Source organism: Citrus sinensis, chromosome 2 (assembly GCF_022201045.2).
Source record: "Citrus sinensis cultivar Valencia sweet orange chromosome 2, DVS_A1.0, whole genome shotgun sequence".
In the NCBI taxonomy this organism is placed as follows: domain Eukaryota; kingdom Viridiplantae; phylum Streptophyta; class Magnoliopsida; order Sapindales; family Rutaceae; genus Citrus; species Citrus sinensis.
Genome location: NC_068557.1, coordinates 6,643,608 through 6,666,817, shown reverse-complemented (window position 1 = coordinate 6,666,817; position 23,210 = coordinate 6,643,608). Strand labels below are relative to the sequence as shown.

Below are 23,210 nucleotides of genomic sequence, written 5' to 3'. Positions count from 1 at the left end.
TGTGATGATAGCTTTTGAACACTCATTTTGAGTCATTGCAGATAAATTCTAGAAACACCTGGGTTTGGTGCCAGAGACATGGTTCTGAGATAAGTCGAGCACTTGAAGCTTTCGCAGATTAAAAAGTTGTCTGGGCATGTTTCCTTGGAAATGGTTGGATCGAACACTAAACTTTTAAATATGACAGGTTATCACCTATCTATACCAGAATTTTCCCAGAAAATTTATTATTTCGTAGACTAAGAACAAGCAATTGCTTGCAGTTCTTCAGAAATGAAAGCCACTCTCCAGAAAAATTGTCGTTGTATAAACACAGCGAACGAACTGTGCAGTCGGAGTCCATATTGTTAAGTAAATAAGAGCACCAGCTCAGTCATGCCATCATCCCCACCTTGGGGTGGACCACCTCAGCCGAATGGTATGAGCAGAACATTGATAATGAGCCTTCTACAAACGTGGGCCGACCAGAGACGAGCATCAGCCAGAGGAATATACCGACCAGAGACATATACTGAGCAGATACCCATTCCCCAAAGAGCGGGAACACGATCTCACAAAATCACGACAGTTGCGCTTTTCCCAGAACCGTTGAGGGAGACACGGTGTCCTACGTTTGCCCACAATGTAGCAGTTGGAGTCCCATGAGGGGCTGCCACTACCCGAAAAAGGGGGGATGAAGGGTGAACAGAAACGTGGGACAACGGCTATAAAAGAGGAAGAAATCAATGAAGAAATGGATAGAAAAACAGAGAGAAGGGAAAGCTCTGCCAAATTGAAACCAAATCATTTTCTATACGAACTTTTGAGCAGATTACAAACAATCATAGAATCTAAATTGCACCGTTTTTCCGTAAACACCTTGTGCTGACTTAGGCATCGGAGGGTTTACGCCGGTAAAACCACCGGCATCTCTGATCCATCTTTTTGTGAACGCAGGTTTAGTAAGAGAAGGAAGGGTGATTCCAACTCTAGTGGCTTAAGCAATAGTCAGAACAAGAAGAAAGTAACATCTTCTCTACTAACTATGTAAACGTTGGTGGAAAGATCTGGTCGGGCAAAGGGCGAGCAGATTTCAGCATCAACATTTTGGCGCCGTATCTGGGGAGCTGGATAAAAAGCTACCACCAAATTAGTAGTCATCGGAGAAGCAGCGAACAATCGATTATGGATATATCAAGGAAGGATCCTCTAGGTGGCGACAATGAAACTGGTGAAACAATCACTCTTCGAGAGATAGCAAATGAAGCTAGAGAGAGGATGATGCAAGATCGAATGGAACGGATGGAGAAACAAATGAAAACTCTCACGGCCATATTGCATGAGCTGAGGGATGAGCGGAGAAGGGACTATGAAACCCCCGTGGGGAGAGATGAAGTTGAGGCAGAACCCAGCTTCCGGAGGCGTAGAGTTGAGGAAATTCCTCCACCGGTAGACCAACCCTATGGGGTGTATTCCCATAGAAATACTGGTCGGGTTCTAGGGGAGCGCGTGGATGAAGGAAGAGACCAACCTCGCTCCAGACGAGTACTGAAAGTTGATGGCCGAGAAGCCAATGTTGATAAAGGAGAGCTCAGACAGCGGCTGCAGAATGCCTAGCAGGAGCGAGATCAGGTAGCTGCGCCCGATCCTGACCGTACTGTAGAATTGGAGGGGGAGGTGCGCAGATTGGCGCAGGTGATGGAGGAGATTCAGGGCAAGAGAAAGCCCCCGAGTTGGAGGATAATGCTAGATGAAGAGTCTCTATTATCAGCCGAGATCATGGGTACTGTAATCCCAAGAGATTTTCGCTTCCCCGACCTCAAATACTCCGAGCGAAATGACCCGCTGGTGCATATTGAACGCTTCAACAACATGACGGGTGTGCAGGGGCTAACACCAACTCAGAGGTGCATGGTGTTCCCATTGACACTAGAGGGACGAGCCCGAGAATGGTACCGCAAGCTGCCACGAGGAAGCATAAAAGGATACGAGCAGATGAGCCAAGAGTTGGCCGAGCAGTTCCAAGGAGCAGTAGCCCCATAGGATGATATGATGGAACTGATAGGGATGAAGCAAGAGGAACATGAATTCCTTCGGGAATTTGTAAAACGATACCACCGGGCCATGCTTGATCTGAGAGCTTTCAATCACCCGCAGGCGTTGAGGGGATTAAAAGAGGGCGTGAGGATAGGCCGATTGTGGTACAACTTGAGAAACCCCCTAGTGCAAAATTATTCGGCGGGGTATGAGCAGGCGAGGAGAGATATAGAAAATGAAGAGGAGAAATCGGCGAGGATAAAAAGTGAACAGCTGGAAGAGCTGAGACGAAAAGAAAGGAGAACCTCGAACGGGAGCAGGTAGGGAAAGCGAGCTGAGGAATCCTCAGTAATGGGTGAAATATCAGCTCGGTCCCGCCCTTACCCCATAGCTCAGAGACCACAACAGTTCCAACACAGCCGGGCTCAACCTCCTCGCCCTCCATTCCCGGAGCGGCAACAAGAATTCCGGCAGTTGGCTGCCCACCCTTATCACAACGCTCTCAGGGCACTACATGCAATCAACTCCAGAGCTGGACGACCCAGTCAGCTACCTTCAATGCCAGCTCGGGACGATATCTAGGATAGCCGAGCAGTCCAACTGATTGACCAGAGCTCGACGTATAGACAATACACCCCATTAAAAGTCTCTATGGAGGAGTTATATAAGAGGATCGAGGGGTGAGGCCTGCTATACCCTCCTGCCCCCGTAACAAAACCTGCTCACAAACGTGATAAGAGCAGATTCTGTAAATTCCATAATACTCATGGTCACACAATAAACCAGTGTCGTGACCTGAAAACTCAAGTGGAGGATTTGGTGAGGAACCGATACTTGGATGAATATATAGATGGAGTCTCACCCGTCATTAAATCACAGTATACGCGGGGATGAGGGAGTTGAGAGAAGCCTAGAGTGTGAACAGCCTACTATCTGTGTGATAGCAGGAGGGCTAACATTGGTTGGAGATTCGAACAGGGCACGGAAGAATTATGGGAGATATGTCATGACCAGTAAAGAGGTGCTTTTCAATTTGCCAGCAGCCAAGAGGGCGAAAATGAGGCGAGTTCCCATTATGTGGACAGAGGACGACAAAGAGGGCGTTTCATACCCTCATGAGGATGCACTGGTGATTAAAACAATGGTGGCCGGTACAGAATTATAGCGAATACTGGTGAACACGGGTAGCTCTGTTGACATACTGTTTAAGTCGGCCCTAGACGATATGAGAATTTCAGACTTAAAATTGGAGCAGACAAATACATCCTTGAAGGGATTTGGAGGAGGACGGTTAACTCCTATGGGGATCATCGAACTTCCAATTACTGTGGGGTCAAAGCCGTTTGAAAGAACAATGATGCTGGACTTTGTTGTGGTAGAAGAAAGAAGCCCTTACCAGATGATATTGGGACGACCTTTCATGAGGATAAGCCAATGCGTTGTATCTACACATTACCTGGCACTGAAGTACAGAGTAAATGGAGTTGTTGGCGTAGTAAAAGGTGACCAGAGAATGGCGAGGAGCTGTAACGCTACAGCAGCCAAGGAGACACTACAGGTTACCTCTCTAGATAACCGAGGAGGTTCAAAAAAAGTTCGCCAGGAACCCGTTGAGAAATTGAAGGAGGTTGTGGTGAGCAAGAATAACCCGAGCAGAGTGATTAAGATCGGGTCAGGATTTACCGGGGCAGTAAAAGACGAGCTGGTAAAGTGCCTACAGTCTCATGCAGATATATTTGCCTGGTCTCACGAGGACATACCAGGAATTGATCGCGGGGTAGCTTGCCACAAGTTGGCAATCAAGAAGGGGGCAAGGTCGATGAGGCAGAAAATGAGGTGCTTTAACCAAGAAAGGTACGAGGCCATAAATGCCGAGGTGGAAAAGCTATTGAAAGCAGGATTTATAAGGGAGGCTAAGTACCCGGAGTGGATTTCCAATGTAGTATTGGTAAAGAAGGCCAATGGGAAATGGAGAATGTGTATGGATTTCACAGACCTTAATAAGGCATGCCCAAAGAACGGTTTTCCTCTACCAAAAATAGATCAATTGGTGGACTCAACAGCGGGTCACAGTCTGCTCAGCTTCATGGATGCCTTTTCGGGATACAATCAGATACCCATGGACAAGCAGGATGAGGAAAGCATCACCTTTATAACTAACATGAGTTTGTTTTGCTACAGGGTAATACCTTTTGGCCTGAAAAATACAGGCGCTACTTATCAAAGATTGGTGAACAAGATCTTCAAGCCATTGATCGGTCACACTATGGAGGTATTTGTGGACGATATGATCACAAAGTCTAAATAACCGAGGGATCATGTGAAGCACTTGGAAGAGACTTTTAAATTGCTGAGGAAGTATGAAATGAAGCTAAACCCGGAGAAATGTGCATTTAGGGTCAGCTCGGCCAAATTTTTGGGATTCCTGGTAAGCCACCGAGGGATCAAGGCCAACCCGAAAAAGATACGGGCGGTAACAGAAATGAGGTCCCCACGAACAGTGAAGGAAGTGCAGAGCCTTACACGGAAATTGGCAGCATTGAATCGATTCATCTCGCGGGCCACAAATAAATGCCACAATTTCTTCCAAACCATAAAGAAAATGGAGAAAGATGGAGTGGACATCAGAATGTGAAGAGGCATTCGGGTAGCTGAAGGAATATCTGGCCCATGCCCTGTTACTATCAATTCCGAGAGAAGGTGACCGGCTGTTTTTGTACTTGGCAATCTCAAAATAGGCTACCAGCTCGGTATTAATTAGAGAAGAAGAAGGAAAGCAACACCCTATATACTACACTAGTAAGGCCCTGGTAGACGCAAACTCCGACCATATTTTCAGGCCAACCCGATAGTTGTGATGACTGACCAGCCTCTTCGACAAATGCTCCAAAAACCAGATGCATCAGGTCGGTTAGTAAAGTGGTCCGTGGAGCTGAGCGAATTCGACATATCCTATACGCCCCGAGGAGCAATCAAAGCCCAAGCTCTGGCTGATTTTATGGTTGACCGTGTCGAATAAAGGGAAGAAGTTCAGGAGGAGCAACTAGTGGAATAGGAGAATCCAAAAGGGGTGTGGATGGTAATGGTTGATGGGTCACGTAGTGAACAAGGATCCGGAGCAGGAATTGTAATACGAAGTCCAGAAGGGATCGAGATATCCTATGTAGTGAAGTTTGAATTTCAGCTCACGAACAACTAAGCTGAGTACGAAGCCTTCATCACTGGGCTCGGGATCGCACATACACAACGAGCAGAAAAGGTGGAAATATGAGCAAATTCCCAATTAGTATGTAATCAGCTCAGTGATCAATTCCAAGCAAAGGAAGAAAAGATGAGACTTTATTTGAAGAAGGCAAAGCAGATGATCGGGCTTTTCCAAGAAGTAGAGATAAAACAGATATCCCGGAACGAGAATTATCGACCAGACATGTTGGCCAGAATGGCCGCAGTTGCGGATCCAAAGTTACCTAAGTCAGTTCCACTGAAAGTGAGGACCTCGCCAAGCATAGGGGAGGAGGCAGAAGTAATGCGGGTGAGCATCGAGGATCCTGGATAGACCCTATTTTCTTCTACATCCGCGATGGTATTTTACCGGAGGGCAGGAAGAAAACAAGGAAGTTGAAATGCCGAGCAGCAAGGTATACGCTAATCGATGGGGTACTCTACCGCCGAGAATTCACCTTGCCCCTTTTGAGATGTTTGGAGGACGAGGAAGCAGATTATGTATTGAGGAAAATTCATGAAGGAATATGTGGCAACCACTCGGGGGCGAGAACTCTAGCCTTCAAGGCACTTCGACAAGGATACTTCTGGCCGACTATGCACCAGGATGCGAAAAGGATGGCAAAGAACTGTACAATCTGCCAGAGCTTCTCGAAGGTTCCTGCTCAGCCCCCAGAAATGCTAACCACTATGTCATCCCTATGGCCTTTTGCCCAGTGGGGAATTGACCTGATTGGCCGATTACCTAAGGGCCGAGGAGCGGCAACACATGCAATTGTGGCTATAGACTACTTCAGCAAGTGGGTAGAAGTGGGAGTCCTCAGTCAAATCACTGAGAGAAAGACGACGGATTTTATTTGGAAGAATATCATATGCAGATACGAGATCCCCTATACCATCATTACAGACAATGAGAGGCAGTTTGACAACAACAACTTCAGAGAATTTTGCCAAAACTTGGGGGTGGACCTAAAGTTCTGCACCCCAGCACACCCCCAGGCAAACGGACAGCTGGAAGCAGCCAACAAAGTAATAAAGAAACTCCTAAAAACTAGGCTGGGAGAGAAGAAGGGAGCTTGGGTCGACGAGCTACCAGGAGTGTTATAGGCTTACTGGACAACCCACAAAACTGCCACGGGGGAAACCCCGTTTGCTTTAGCTTTTGGTCATGAGGCGGTAATCCCAGCAGAAATTGGGGTGGGGACACATCGGACAGAATTCTTCAATGAGGAGCAAAACGACGAAGGAGAAAATGGAAGGGGCCTCGCAGAAAGTGGCCCAATGTCAGCAAAGAATCATGCGTTATTACAACAAGAACGTACGCGTGAGGCAGTTCCGAGCAGGAGATTGGGTACTTAGGAAGGTGAACCAAAACACTAGGGACCTTAACCATGGCGCTCTTGACCCGAAATGGGAAGGCCCGTACAGGGTAATACGAGCGATTGGACCAAGAGCTTACAAGCTAGCTTACCCAGATGGACGAGAAGTGAAGAGGTCATGGAATGCTGAACACTGGAAGAAGTACTTCCAGTAAAGCAAAGTGCTTTACCAAGTCTTTATTTCGATAAGTTATTTCTGTTAAATGCATGATGACTTGTGGCACATGCATATATTTCACATTTCTGTAACCCATGTAAGTTTCAATAAAGATGAATTCAGCATGAAATTCCCCTGCTAGCAGAATCCATTAAATTTTACTAAGGCAAGCAAGTGCCTATTCCTGCTCGGTCGCCTAAGGACCAGCAGGCATTTTCACGAAATTTTACTAAAGCAAGCAAGCAAGCGCCTATTCCTGCTCGGTCGCCTAAAGACCAGCATGCAATTTCACGAAGTTCTACAAAGGCAAGCAAATGTGTAATCCTGCTCGGTCGCCTAAAGGACCAGCATGTAGATCTACTAATTTTATTAAGGCAAGCAAGTACCTAATCCTGCTCGGTCGCCTAAAGGACCAGCAGGCAAATCTATAAATTTGGTTGTGGCAAACAAGTACCCATTCCTGCTCGGTCGATCAAAGGACCAGCAGGCAAAGCCAACTAAATATGTTAAGGTAATTTGCAGAAACGATCCATAAGCAAAACCACAATAAAAAAGGCAACAGAAAACATCCAAAATTTATACTAAAATGTTTACAAAACAGATGAAAGTTTGAAATTTATACAAAGATAAGCCTAATGGTTATGAGGTTCAGCCGCCTCAGTGGTCGAAGGATCAGCAATCTCAGAAAGAAGAGGATCAGCAACATCGGGAGGAGTAGGCACTGACCTCTAACCTACTTCAATAGCACGATCCCCTGCTTCCCCCTCCTGCACCCCATCTAAAGGAGCCTTTACCTGATCCTGGTCATTCTGCTCCTTATCCCCCTGGTCGGCCTCGGTCATATACCTCTGCACTCCAGCCTCAAGCTTGCTTATGTTAAGCTCCAGATATTTTTCCTTAAGCACAAATATGATGCACTTGTAGCAAAAAGTGAGACCAGAGTTATACTCTGCATCCAGCCGATCGTCTACATTGGCAGATTTACCTTTTTGCTCGGCCAACTGTTCATCCAGAAACTTGATTTCCTCCTCAAGGGCCGTTTTCAAGGTATCTCGCTCGCTTTGAGTAGTCTGAAGGTCATATTTCAAATCACCCAACTCGCCCTCAAGCTTGGTAGAGTTGGATTCAGCTAGGGCCACATTTTCTTCCAAATCCATGATCTTCTTGTGCAGATCAAGCAACTTCTCCTTTGAGCGGTCGGCAGACTTAGCTCTTTTCTTCAAGTCCTGATTATCAGCTTGAAGCTTCCTCTCATGGCGCATGGCCCTGTTCTTCTAACAAGAAACCAGAGTAGCCAGCTTGAAGGAGACCCTCTAGACAAAACCAGCCAATTCACTGAGATTCATGCTCTCAATATCCTTGACTATTTTCAGTCCCACTGACTTTCCATAGTCCCTCTGATACGGGGTCAGATAGTCACCCTGATCCCGAGGCGGAAGACAAGAGGATCGATCCCCAGAGTGAATGCTGACCTCAGGACTCTTGTTGATAGTTTTTTTCCCACCATTCTTACGAGGTGAAGGAAGGGGCGGAGCAGGGACAGAAGTCTTAGAATGACCAACATTGGCTTTCTTCGGAGGAGGAGAAGGATTGCTGGAGCTGCTTGGAGCCCGACAACGCTTTCTGGTCATAGCACTGAGGATCTTGTTATCCATTCCGGCAGCTACGTCCACTAAACGCGAACCGACCAGGTTTGTTGATGACAAGAGATCTTGGCAGGTAGCGCGTTCACCAAAGCACTCTCCACCTGGAGCAAGGGTCTGTCGTCAAGCTCCTTGATCAAACCCCACGACTCTAAAAGAGCAAATAAGGTTAAAGAACTCAATAAGTGACGATTGGAGAAAGAAAATAGGCAATAAATAAACGACATGGGGTGACAAAGTGCGTTAGAATGTGAATATCACCACCAAGCGAACGGGCTGCTGGACACTAATTTCCTCCAGCAAAGAAGAATTTGTTCTTCTAATTTTTACATGAGGAAGGAAATCCGGTGATCGGCTTCCTCTTTACAGAGCTTGACATGAAGTAGTACTAGCCTGCTTCCTTTGGGCTACTCCACAGCTGGTACAAATGCTTTACCTTAACAAGGGAGGGTTCCTCTAATCTGCACCTCTCACATAACACATACATAGCTGAGAGAACTCTCCACCCATTTGGATGTAGCTGACCTGAAACCAGGTGCATACTATCCAATATCTTGGTAAAATAACGCTGAAGGGGGCAACCGAGCTCCTAATTTGAAACTCTCCAGATGCATCGTCACATACCCCCTTGGAGGTCGGCTAGGAACGTCATCTTTCCCGGGATTACAAGGAGAACCTCTTCAGGTATGTTATAAAGGGTTCTAAGCTTGAGCAGGTCAGTTGGGGTGGTGGCACAAGCTATATAGTCGATAGGGTAAGAATCCGCCTCCACCCTATGGCCAAGGTTTCTCTTCTTAGGGGGTTTGCTCGGCTCAGAACTGCTCCCCTCACCATTACCCACTTCTTTAGGGACCTCAGCCCCACTAGAACTATGGTTCTTACCAGAGCCCGATGCGGGTCCACCTCGGTTTCCTACAAGCTCTAATTCAGGGGAAGAAGAAGTGGCCATAGGACGAGGGTATTCAGGGGCATCCCTGTGATAGAAGGGACCTACACTGCGAGAAGAGTATAGAGGATCACTGGGTCCAAACAGATGGGGATACGAATCCTCTATCTCTTCATCACTCTCATCTACAATTATTTTTCCCTTCCAGTTTGACATATTGAAGTTTAAAAAAAGAAAGCACAAAACATCCAAATGTCTGGGTACAAAAAGGGACAAATACAGAACCCACAATACAAAACCCAATCAATAACAACCAGAGAGGGGGTTAAAGGCTATTCCTGGAATAAGCTGGCACGGATAGCGCTGCCGTGACAGAGAAAAAACCCAGCAAGTGGAAGCTCCAGACGCGGGAAGTGTGAGCAAAGTTTAAAGAAGGAGTTGGCTTACGGCAGAGAGACGAATAACAAAACGATGATAGGGATTTGAAACGAAAAAGAGGAAATAGAAGCGTTTAAGTGATGGGGATGCCAGCTCACTCACCGTATATCGAGGATGGATAGCCCGTCATTTTAAATTTCAAATACGAAGAGTCGGGAAACGCCACGTCACTAACCGTTATAAGGGGCCTGACGAGACGTAAGCCCAAGTATATACTAGACATATTCATGAAGGCCCATACTCGGGCCAAAATCTCCTTAGACGAGAGATGGAACCTCAGATCCACCACAATAACGCAAGGACCAGATGGGTAGTTCCCAGGATCGGTAAGATTCAATTATCAGTTTCTACTCTCAACTCATTTCACTCGCAAGACCAGAAACTGAGGGACTGGTGTTAAGTAAATAAGAGCACCAGCTCAACCATGCCATCATCCCCACCTCGGGGTGGATCACCTCAGCCGAATGGTACGAGCAGAACACTGATAATGAGCCTTCTACAAATGTAGGCTGACCAGAGACGAGCATCAGCCAGAGGAATACACCGACCAGAGACATATACTGAGCAGATACCCATTCCCCAAAGAGCGGGAACACGATCTCACAAAATCACGATAGTTGCGCTTTTCCCAAAACCGTTGAGGGAGACACGGTGTCCCACGTTTGCCCACAATGTAGCAGTTGGAGTCCCATGAGGGGCTGCCATTACCCGAAAAAGGGGGGATGAAGGGTGAACAGAAATGTGGGACAACAACTATAAAGATGAAGAACTCAATGAAGAAAGGGATAGAAAAACGGAGAGAAGAGAAAGCTCTGCCAAATTGAAACCAAATCATTTTCTATACGAACTTTTGAGCAGATTACAAACAATCACAGAATCTAAATTGCACCGTTTTCCTAAAAACCTTGTGCTGACTTAGGCATCGGAGGGTTTACGCCGGTAAAACCACCGGCGTCTCTGATCCATCTTTTTGTGAACGCAGGTTTAGTAAGAGAAGGAATGGTGATTCCAACTCTAGTGGCTTAAGCAATAGTCAGAACAAGAAGAAGGTAACATCTTCTCTACTAACCACGTAAACGTTGGTGGAAATATTTGGTCGGGCAAAGGACGAGCAGATTTCAGCATCAACACATATTGCTTGGTAATTTTACAGAAAAGTTATTGTTTACCAAATTTAAAATGATCAATTTTTGCCAGTACATTGTACAGTTAGGAAGCTGCCCTGATAACCGGTCATTAGACAGGTCCAGATAGCTAAGACATAGACCAATGATCTCACACACAAAAGGAATTGTCTCTGAAAACATGTTTTTGGAAAGAAGTAAAGAGGTCACATTGGGAGGAATTAATGGTATTGGACTGATAGGCCACTAATTAGGTACACATATGCGCGACGCAAGAAAGAAAGTACCTAGCTGTTACTTACCTTGATTTACAGGCAGTTTGGGAACAATGTTCGTGTAACAACCCAATCCGAAATCTAAGGGCAAATATGTCCACAACTCACAGACGAATTTAAATAACTCTTTACAACCGATAAAATTCGAGCCTCAAATACAAAAGCCAGCGGAATAACTTAAAAACTTAACCAAACCATCTACTATCCTCAATTCAAATCCATCTTCTCACTCATCATGAATCAATCTTGACTTCTGGAAACTGAATCACAATAAACTATAATGAGTACAAAACTCAGTAAGCAAACTAGTTTTTCTTATATGGAAAATACATACATACTTATACATAATGCAATGGTTGATATGCCATGATCTTTTGAAAATACTGTAAAATAAATTCATAAAAATCTCTTTCTGTCGCTTTCAAACTTTCTCATTTTCTTTCGATGAAATACGTATCCTGCAATGTGGCACTTTGTGCTGTGCGTGGCACTTTGCACCATGTGTGGCACTTTACGGCGCTCTGGCCCTCAAGAGGTGGCCCCCGCATAGTCTCAAGAGGTGGCCCCCACACAACTTCAAGAGGTGACCCCCAATGCAAAATCTCATAAAACAAAAATCTTATTTGTTAAAATCCACTTTCTCATTTGTATAAAACTCAATGCATTTTCGTGCTCATACCAATGAACCATCACACATACATATGCCCATGTACATAATCATGCTCAACACATAACAACACATCACATAAACATATGGGCAAAGACATATAGATCCATATTCGTACATATCAAAATAGGCTTTTCACACAAGTCAAACATATATACTGTTTATTGTGATTTGTTTTGAAGTCTAGTTTACTTATCTCTTGGCATCCTCATATAACAAATGCGTACTGATACCATGAACCTAAAATCATCAATAACGCCTCATAAGATATAATCAAATCTCAATCATAAACTCTAATGTCCTCAAATATCTCAATTTAAACAACTCCTAAGCTCAACCTCAAATGTTCTCAATAATCGGCCCTCAAAACATAACAGTCCATATTTCTCCGATTTTTAATAAATTATTCTCTTATTGGAAGAATCTCAAATTTTACAAACCATATACTGACACATTGAAAGTTCATTGATAAAAATTTCATAACATCATTCCTTCAAAAACTATTGAAAATAATTCATGTTTCAGACATCATCAATACTGTCAAACAGTTTTCTGTTTTGAACACACTTGCTTTAAAAATACAAAACAATTTATTGCTTTATCATAAAATCATGACAATTTTCAGATTCATACTAGACATATATAAAAATCATTGGTCCAAATTGCATAATTTTTAAAGAAGTCTAACTATGGTAAAAATAATTTCGTAATTCACATTATTCACTAAAATCATAAATTTCCAGGTTTTCAGACTTGAATTTGAAAAATCATAATTAATTGAAATCTTATCCGATTAACTTGAAACAAGTTGCAAAACATTCTAGACGATGTCTAGTTTAACATACCCAAAAATCAGAATCAAAATCAATTTGTACAAATTACTATGATTTCCTTAATAATTCATTATCAGCATATTTCTACAAAATCCTAGATTTCTACTTCTATTGCAATCGTGCTTCTCCACAACAATTTAATAGAAACCAATAATTAAAACTTACCTCCAAAACTTCTCCCAACAATAAGAACTTGATCCCATGTGTTGCCTATGGCAGAACTAAGAAGAAGAAGCAGAGTTTCTTCTTCTCTTTTTCTTTTCTTTTCTCTCTTGTCTCTCCATCTCTCTCTTTTTTTTTCTACCATTTTTTTCTTTTTTTTTTACAACCGATCTCTCTTTTCCTCTCTCTCTTATAATGAAAAAGACATCTTGTTCTATTTATACTAGGTTAAAAAGGATTATTAAAAACTAAAAAGACTTAAATACCCTTAGGAGATTTGGGATATTACAGTTTGGGTATGGATATGGTAACCAATAAATGTCATAATAGCCATGGAATCTGGGTAATTATGGGTAGGCGTTATTTATGATAATATGTAGGCAATAAAAGGGGCACAAGGGAAAGTGTATGGATATCGAGAATTATTTGTATTGAGCCTTGGCTCTAGGAGAGAACCAGGTCTCTCGAACTACCTGGCTGTTAGCTTGTTCCTTTTAATTTCAATAAAACACATATCCCTTTCCTGTTAAATTATCTACTTCCTTTATAACAAAATCGAGGGTCTATCATTTGGTATCAGAGCAAGCTCTGGGAATATGGTCACGAGGATGGAATCACGGGTGGAGTTCGTGGAAGAGGTGTGACGTTGGTATAAGCGGAGTTAAGTGCAATCAAACAAGAATTGCAGAAAATCCCTAACATGGAGCAAGGAATCGCTGCCTTAATAGAGAAGCTCGATCAGGTTGTTTAGACACAAGAGGAGGCGAAGCGAGAGAATGGCTGATTTCAAGCATCGACGGCGGGCAAGACTCCGAAGCAGATTGATGAAGCAATAGATGGGAACCTTGGCAGAGAGATGACGCTCAATGCTCGGTGGGATCTCCGGCTTAGGCGAATTGAACTTTCCTCCTTTGATGGAGAGAACCCCGACGGCTGGATATTAAAGGCAGAGAGATATTTTGCCTTGCATCGGATGACTAACACAGAGAAATTGGAGACAACCATTATCAGTTTTGAAAGGGAAACACTGATCTGATTTGGATGGGAGAACAAGAGGAGACCATTCCTGAGTTGGGAGGAACTCAAATCTCAACTCCTTTTAAGGTTTCGATCTCTACCCAATGGCTCCATGTGTGAGGAATTTTTGGCTCTTAGACAAAGTAGATTCGTGAGGGAGTATCGAAGATGATTTGAGCAAATGGCTTCTACGTTAGAAGATATCTCTGAACAAGTTTTGGAGTCTACCTTCATAAATGGGCTGAGGAGTGACATACGAGCTGAATTAAAGGTATTGGGTCCAAATGGGCTTGAAAATGCTATAGAATTAACAATGAAAATTGAAGCTAAAAATTAAGAGTCTAAAAGTTACACACGTGGGCTTGGTATTCTAATTACTTACCCACTAGAACCCAGATGGGGTGAGGCACTACAGTAATGGAGACTATAATTCCAACAAAAGCTCACGAAGGCGGAGGATTTCAAAAATTAACAGAGGCAGAACTGCAATCCAAGAGAGAACATGGCATGTGTTATAAGTGTGACGAAAAATTTTCACCAGGACATCATTACAGGAAACGAGAACTACAAGTGGTACTACTTCAAGAATATGAAGCAGAGGCATATGCGATGGAAGATGTAGGTGGAGAAAGTGAATTGGAGTCCAAGCCGACAGAAGGGGCTGAAAATCAAGTGGTAGAGGTGTCATTAAATTTGGTGGTAGGGCTCACTTCACCTAAAATGCTAAAATTGGCGGGCGAGGTTAATAATCAGAAGGTGGTCGTACTTATCGACAGCAACGTATCACATAATTTTATCTCGAATGAGCTTGTGTCAGTCTTGAAGCTTCCCATCACTAATACGAAGCCTTAAGGAGTAGTTTTGGGAACTGGTTCAGCCACCAAAGCTCAAGGAATCTGCCCACGTATAGGGTTAATTTTACAAGAAGTGGAGATAGTCGCAGATTTTTTACCTCTAGATCTGGGTAGTACTGGCATTATCCTTAGAATTCAGTGGTTGGAGATGTTGAGAGTGACTCACATTAATTGGAAGACTCACTTTATGAAGTTTAATGCGGGAAATACACCGGTGAATTTACAAGGGGATCCCTCATTACACAAAATATTGATATTACTTAAAGCCATGTGTCATACAATTAGACATGAAGGATATGGGCATGTAATGGAGCTTAGTGCAGTAAGAGTTGCCACAGAAGAAACATTTGTTATTTCCCATGAGATTGAGACAATGTTAAACAATTCTAAGGAAGTGTTTGAGGTATCTATGGACTTACCACATTTTCGTGGAAAAGAGCATGCCATAATCTTAAAGGAAGGAACTTCACTTATCAGCGTCCGTCCTTATTGATATCCCCAAGTACAAAAAGATGAGATTGAGCAGTTAGTAAAGGAGATGTTGGCGGCCAAGATCATACAGCCTAGTGTGAGCCCTTTTTCAAGTCCAGTATTACTAATAAAAAAAAAAAGGAGTTGGAGATTATGTGTGGACTATCGTGCCTTGAACAGAGAGACGGTGGCAGATAAATTTCTCATCCCAATGATCGATAAGTTGCTGGATGAGTTACATGGAGCAACTGTATTCTCTAAGCTTGACCTGAAGTCTGGATACCATCAGATTCGAGTACGGCCTGAAGATGTTCCCAAGACAGCTTTTCGAACCCATGAGGGTCATTACGAATTCTTAGTCATGCCGTTTGGGCTAACTAATGCACCGGCAACATTTTAAGCACTAATGAATCAGGTTTTTCAACCACACCTTTGTCATTTTGTGTTAGTATTTTTTTATGACATCTTAGTGTACAGTCGCAGTATGACAAAACATGCACAACATCTGGCAGTGGTATTACAGCTTCTCATAAAGCATCGGTTATACGCAAGCCGCAAGAAGTGCTCTTTCGCTTGTACCCGTTTGGAATATTTGGGGCATATCATCTCCGGAGATGGCGTGGAAGTGGACCACTCTAAAATACAAGCCATGCTTGAATGGCCAGTACCACAATCAATTCGAGAATTGCGAGGCTTTCTAGGACTTACAGGGTATTATCGCAAGTTTGTCAAGAGATTGCATGGCCTCTTACAGAAAGATCGTTTCAGGCGGAATAATGAGGCTATAGAGGCATTTGAGGCTCTTAAAAAAGCTATGACCACGGTGCTTGTTTTAGCTCTTCTAGACTTCACCAAACCATTCGCATTGAAATCGATGCATCGGGATATGGCTTGGGTGTTGTCTTGATGCAAGAAGAACGACCCGTGGCTTATTACAGCCAATGGATAGGGCAACGAGCAAAGCTGCGTTTGATTTATGAAAAAGAATTGATGGCTATTGCTTTTTCCATTCAAAAATGGCGGCCATACCTGTTTAGGAGGAAATTCCTAGTTCGAACTGATCAACAAAGCCTAAAACACTTATTGGAGCAGCGAATTGTGGCACATGATTATCAAAAATAGATGGCCAAGTTACTTGGGTATGACTTTGAAATTCAATATAAACCAGGTGCAAGCAGTAAGGTGGCTAATGCATTATCGAGAGTACTACTTCCTGCAGAGTTACACCAGCTAGTGGGCATACAGTGGTTAGATTGGGAGGCTTTGCAGCGGGAAATTGATAACGATGAATTTTTAACAAAACTGAAGGTGGAGCTGCAGTAAGGAAGAATGCGAGCTACCAGATTTTCCTTGGAAAACGATCGAGTTTTCTATAAAGGGCGCCTGATGTTGCCCAAGCATTCCACCCTACTACCTTCTATTTTGAATGAATACTACTCATCTCCTATGGGTGGACATTCTGGAGAGGAACGTACTGATAAAAGAATAGCTGTTGATTTTTTCTAGGTTGGCATGCGTGGGGCCATTTCCAAATGGGTGTAGCAGTGTGATGTATGTCATAAAAGGAAATCTATGTCCATGATGCCGGCAGGGTTGTTACAGCCCCTTGCTTTACCTAAACAAGTTCGGGAGGACTTAACAATGGATTTTATAGAAGGGCTGCCCAAATTAGAAGGTATGGATACGATACTAGTGGTGGTTGATCGGTTGGCCAAATATGCCCACTTCTTGCCTCTGAAACACCTATGTACAGCTCAAATAGAAGCGGAGTTATTCTTACGAGAAATCGTTCGCTTGTATGGGGTACCTAGCACTATCATCTCTGCTCGCAACAAAATCTTTCTCAGTCACTTTTGGTGGGAATTGTTTCGCCTCCAAGGATCGGAGTTGTGTCGTAGTACAGTCTATCATCCTCAAATGGACGGGCAATCGGAAGTGGTGAATCATTGCTTAAAGACATATTTGCTATGCTACGTCTCGAAGAAACCGCAGGTTTGGTGCAAATGGTTAGCCTGGGCAGAATACTAGTATAATACCATATACCATAACACCATTAATTGTACTCCTTTCAAAGCACTCTATAGGCGGGATCCACCACCCCTCATCAGTTACAAATCAAGGAGTATTCTAGTCTCGTCAGTGGAGCAGCTCTTAGAGGAGCGAGGTGCACAGATTAATGAGATCAAACTACATCTCTTCCATGCTCAATAAAAGATGAAGTCCAGGGCTGATGCTAAGCGACAAGATGAAGAGTTTGAGGTGGGAGAAAAGGTTTTTGTAAAATTCAGACCTTATCGCCAGAAATCTTTGGCAAACCAACGCAATGAGAAACTCGCTCCACGTTTCTATGGCCCTTTTGAAATTGTGGCTCGTGTAGGTATAGTGGCATATAAGTTGTCCTTACCCCCTAGCTCATCTATTTACTCTGTCTTTCATGTTTCCCAGCTTCCCCGAGCTCATGGGTGAAATTCTAGTTATGCAACCCAAGAGGGGGGTGAATTGAGATTTTAAAAATTAAACTAAGCAAATCACACAATAATTTAATCTAATGCTTTAATGGAATAAAAAACAATAAATTCAATAAAGCACAATAATAAAGGAGTAAGGGAAGAGAGAGCAAACACAATAATTTTTACGTAGTTCGGCAATCCCCGCCTATGTCCACGCCTCCAAGCTCACCAGGCTTGAGGATTTCACTAAGCAAGTCTCCAAGGCTTCAAATGCTTACAATTCACTTCTATAGTGTCAATGGACCTTCACAATAAGAGATTATTCACAATCTCTTAACCCAAGTGTATCACAATACTTACAATTTTTTAACTGGATTTTACAAAAAAGATTACAAATGAATTTATCTCACACAATGTATTTGATCACAAATGAAAGCTCAATGTATAAATGAATGAGATGAATACAAGGATTTAAAACTCAATGAAAGTTGTATTCTCAATATTTTGCTCAATGATGATCGTTGGAATTCTTTTTGTTTGAATTGGATTGAACTTATTTATAGTTGGAACTGAAAACTAGCCGTTATTGACTTTCTGCTCACTGTTGAATTACCGTTAACTAGATGTTGGATCGTTGTTTGACTGGTCAATATGACCGTTGGGCTGAATTATTAAATTGTCAGATCGTTGTTTTATAGATGTCGGATCGCCGTTAGTGTCCAGAGGCTAATCTTCAATTCTGTTAGATGTCGGCGAGCCATTATCAAGATGTCGGATCACCGTTTTCTACAGTAACTGCTACAATGAACTATTTTATAAAATAACAGTTTGACCCCAAAACTTTATATAACTGGACTATGGCCCAAAACGTTATACATTTAGCAAATAAGTCCAATTTCAAAATTTCTAAATAATGCTTACTATTCCCAAAACTTTTTGAAATTATGATATAGCACAAAATGCTATGAATATTTTTCAAATAAATCCTTCTCCAAAATTTCAAAGTTTTCAAAACTCTTTCAATTAAACCATAGACTTGAAAAATAAATAATTTTATAAAATTATTTTTCCATTAAATATAAAACCTTTAAAATGTGAAAATAATGATTTATTTAAAATGTAAAAAAATAATTTGAGCTTTTAAAAACTGAATCATTCTTAATTTTGTTTGTTATCATCAAAATCAACATTATGAATATATAAATGTTAACAATGGAGTGACTAACTCTTCTCCCCTCTTGCTGCCACAATTGTCACCTGACTTGGAATTGTTCGTAGAGCCTGCTGAAGTTCTTGGAGTGTGCTATCTTAACAATGTCCGACCTACTCTTGTTGAAGTTTTGATTCAATGGAAAGACTTACCTTCGTTTGAGGCCACTTGGGAGCAGTTCGACACCATTCAACACCAATTTTCTCTGTTTCCCCTTGAGGACAAGGTGAAAGCTTGGGCGGTGGGTAATGATAGGCCACCAATTATGTACACATATGCGCGACGCAAGAAATGAAGTAAAGAACATAAGTTGTCTGTTGTGTAAATTTTATTGTAATGATAGGGTTCCCTCTTTTGCTCCTTCGGATCATAGGGTTATGGGATTTGCAGATAAAACTCAATCCTTAAATTTTTAAATGAGGTGGAAAGATAGTTTTAACTATTTTGCTCCAGTTTCAATTGCCTTCTTGCCTACTCCTTTTCACCAGATTTCCTTTGGGCCGTTTTAAATGGCAAGGTGAGCAAAATCAAGCTTTAAGAAAAGCTTGACTCAGGTTACTTTATTTTAACACCCAAACTCAAACACTATACATGTCAAGATGGTTCCATTTAACTAATTATTGCCTGTGTCAAGCCTTTTTTAAGACTTCAACTAAAACTAGCATGGAAGAGATCGAGATACTTGAATTTATGAAGGAAGCCAATGAATTTTGGTTCTGCTGGCATTCAAAATTACTATAACTCACGTCTAACCAAATAAGTCAACTACTCCAATTGAAGTAAGAAAGAACTAAGGTTACCTATCAAAGATATGTCTTGTTGAATATTGAGACTAACCACATGGCATGTCCAGTTGCTACAGTGGAGCCTCTCCACATGTAACAATCTCTCTTGTTGTTATGTTGATCATCCCCCCTTGAAAAGAGACGTGATCTATCTTTATCAATGAGGTTATGTTTGATCATTAGAAGAGTATGTCTTCCCCTTCTATGCACTTCATTTTGGCATCTCCTCGTCCTGATTGGAATGCAAAAGCTGCTTTTATGCATAATGAAACAAATATAAGCCTTAAAACGAGTTGAAAAGACACGATTGGTTATTAAAATAAGTCAAAGAGACATGATTGATTATCAGAATCAAACACTTTGATAATTGAGAATAAGAGAAACACCACACAAACACAAACACACACACACACACACACACACACACACACACACACACACACATATATATATACCAAATGCATGTATAGCATGCATATTTAATGAAAAAAGAAAATTTTTGCACCATTTTAACCAGTCTATTCCTCAAGACAATTACATCAAAATATATTGCATGTTTGGTATCAAGAAATATAAGGAGAAAAGAGGAAAGGGAAAAAAGGGGAGCAAAAATGAATTTCATATCCAGCCAAACAATAAAAATAAAATTAACCCTCTTTTTCACTCATTTTCTCTCTCCCTCTTTGGTTTCCATTCCTATCCTCTCTTACCATTTCCTCCAACAAAACATGTGCTTAATGATGTATTTACTTATTAAAACATGAAGGAATTAGAATGGATTTTGAGTGGGGCCTATAAATTTAGGAATAAGGAATAGTAATCTCATTCCCTATAAAAAGATATGGAAATGGACAGATTGTAGAGTATCTCGATTATATTATACCCACTTAACACATGTATGATATGTGTGCATCTGTTTTGAAAAGTTATTATATAATTAGTAGTTATATTTAATTCATACAAATATGTCGTGTGATTAGTATTAAAAATTGTTTGATTATCAAGCGATAAAAAATATTATTTTGTGCTTATATTATAATTTATATTTGTGTTTATGCAATATATTAGGGATTATTAATTATATCTTAACTATATTTAATTTTGTGTATTTTTATGTGTTTATTAGGTAAAATATTAAATTCATATAATTTGAGACTCCAAACAGATAAACGGATGTCAAATTTGGATTCCGAAAATTCGAAAATCTTAAGATAAGTCAAGACCGGCTTAAAATTGAGCTTGTGCAAAAAGTTAACTTTTTTTTTTTTGACCGAGCACTAATTGAATGATAAAATAAGCTTACAATAGATATGAGTGCATTGGATAGCTGTTAGTTTTGACTAAATCTCAACTATTCATGATTCTATATCCACGATCGTGCCACGTGGTAATAGTTGGTGAAGCAAGTTGTAAAATCCAAACCTTTGTATTTGGGTCAATCTGATCCAACCATTAACCCGCCAAATCTCAATTGTTCTTTGACCAAATCGGACGCTTTACATAATGCCACGTGTAATGTTAGACATTTGAAGTTTGACCAGTCATTAGATCTTGATCTAATGGATGTGAGGAGCGCATGCATATAGCTTATGATGGACCGCAAAACACTGGATTATGAATATATTTTTCTATAAATAAAGCCTCATTTTTATGTTTTGAGCATCTCTCTTCTTCTCAATTTCTCTCAATTTCTCTATAATCTTGTTTTTCAGGTGTGTTTTAATATTTTATATAATTATTTTTAAAAATAAATTTAGTTTTATTTTTAATTTTAATTGTTTTTATTCCTTTTAATTATGAGTAATTTAATTTTAATAATTATTTTTATTTCAATTATGCTTAGCTAAATAATAATAGTTAGGGTAAGGTGAAACTCTTAGGCAATAAATATGATTTAATCAAATTCTATTTTTAATTATATGAATTAAATTATTTTTTATTTAATTTTATAGATATTTCTATTTTGAAATTTTGATTTATTGTAGACAAATTAAATTTTGGCACAATAAATATTTAATCCATAATAAAATTAAGGGAAAAATAATAACAATTTATATAATTAATCTTTTGGGCATTAAATCTAAAAAAATGACAAAAAGAATTTATTAAATTTTATTTACTACTAAGAGTGGATCCATAACCCTAACTAATTCAATTTCATATTTTCATTTAAATTAGGTCGCATAAGTTTTATTTTCATTTTTAGATAAAGTAAAATAAACAACTTAAATCTTTTCTTTGTGGATAAACTTCGGACTCCCCAAGCTATAATATAACAAGACACTCTTATATTTGCGAGTTAGAAATTACTTTTAAATTGTGTCATCGTGCATACATTAAATTAATTTAGTACAACATGGGTACTATAGAATCTCTCGTGGGGATGAGAATGGTGAGACTTATTCGTTGTAAATGTTTGGATAGGCTTCATAAAAAAAGGATTTCTAATGACATTTATTCTCATGATGATTCTTATTCACTTAAAAGAAATGGCATGTATATACATCTATTGTCATATGCAAATCTTGAAGTATCATTAAAAGGCTCGTCAAATTTTACTCTTTAAATGTCTGTTTGCTTACTTATGTGCCCAATAGAAGAGTGAAAAAATAAACTTTCCTCCAAAAGATTCGTTAAATAAGACACGTTAATATTATTTTAATAAAATCTTTCCCTTCACCAAATTCAATTACCTTCCATTTTATCACTCCAACTAATTTAGTCAAATCTTTGTTGCTAAGTAATTTTGTGTTGATTTCAAATGTTGTTGTTGTTATGATGTTTTAAATATGTTTATCTTTTAATAATTTTGTTGATGTAATCTTAATAAGTTAATATGTTTTTCCCATTATGTTTAGCCATTTTTAATTGTTTGTCATTTTTTAATTAATGCATGCTAATCAAAAGCAACTAGCAATTAATAAATTAAACATATAATATTAACTATAAAGATACTTGAAAATATACAACAATTTGAAAAAAAAATTGCCATGAGATGTACATGAGTTTAACAATATTTAATAGGGTAAAAAGTATTATTATTTAGCTAGCTATATTTCTTTTAAAAGAAAAACAAATAATAATTACAACTATTTTCTCTCTCCAATGGAAAATTGTAAAATACTAATAGGAAAAGAAAAACTCACTCAGCAATATAGAAGAGTAAGAAGCTTATCTTATCGAAAAATCATAATTGAAATGTCTTTTAAAACGTCTAATGCTAATGTATCTTTTCAAATAATAAATAAGATCTTATTTGAAACGTTTTTAGTCGTGCTCTTGTGTATCTAGTTACATATTAATAAATGTATGATTTTTATTTGTGCGTGTTCGTAAGATATAACTTGCATATTTATACTATCGACATAGCATATGTTCATACGTTATTAATTTTTATGTAGTAAGTAGGTTTTATATGAACGATAAGACTTAATTTTTATGTTGGATATAAGTTAGAGATAATGTAATTTACCCACACATTTTGCTATATTGTACTATTTAACAAAATTTTATTGAATTATTAATTTAGCAAGTTGGTTGATCCCAAGTTAGAAGCAACCAAAAAAAAAAAAACCAAAATAAATAAATAAATCAAGAAGCTAATATTTGCTAAGAATTGAA

The 23,210-nt window shown here is 40.2% G+C and overlaps 1 pseudogene; it reads right to left on the bottom strand.

Moving 5' to 3' along the window:
* Positions 1-7,502: 7,502 nt before the first annotated feature.
* LOC127900261 (uncharacterized) lies at positions 7,503-9,519 on the bottom strand (annotated as a pseudogene).
* Positions 9,520-23,210: the final 13,691 nt, after the last annotated feature.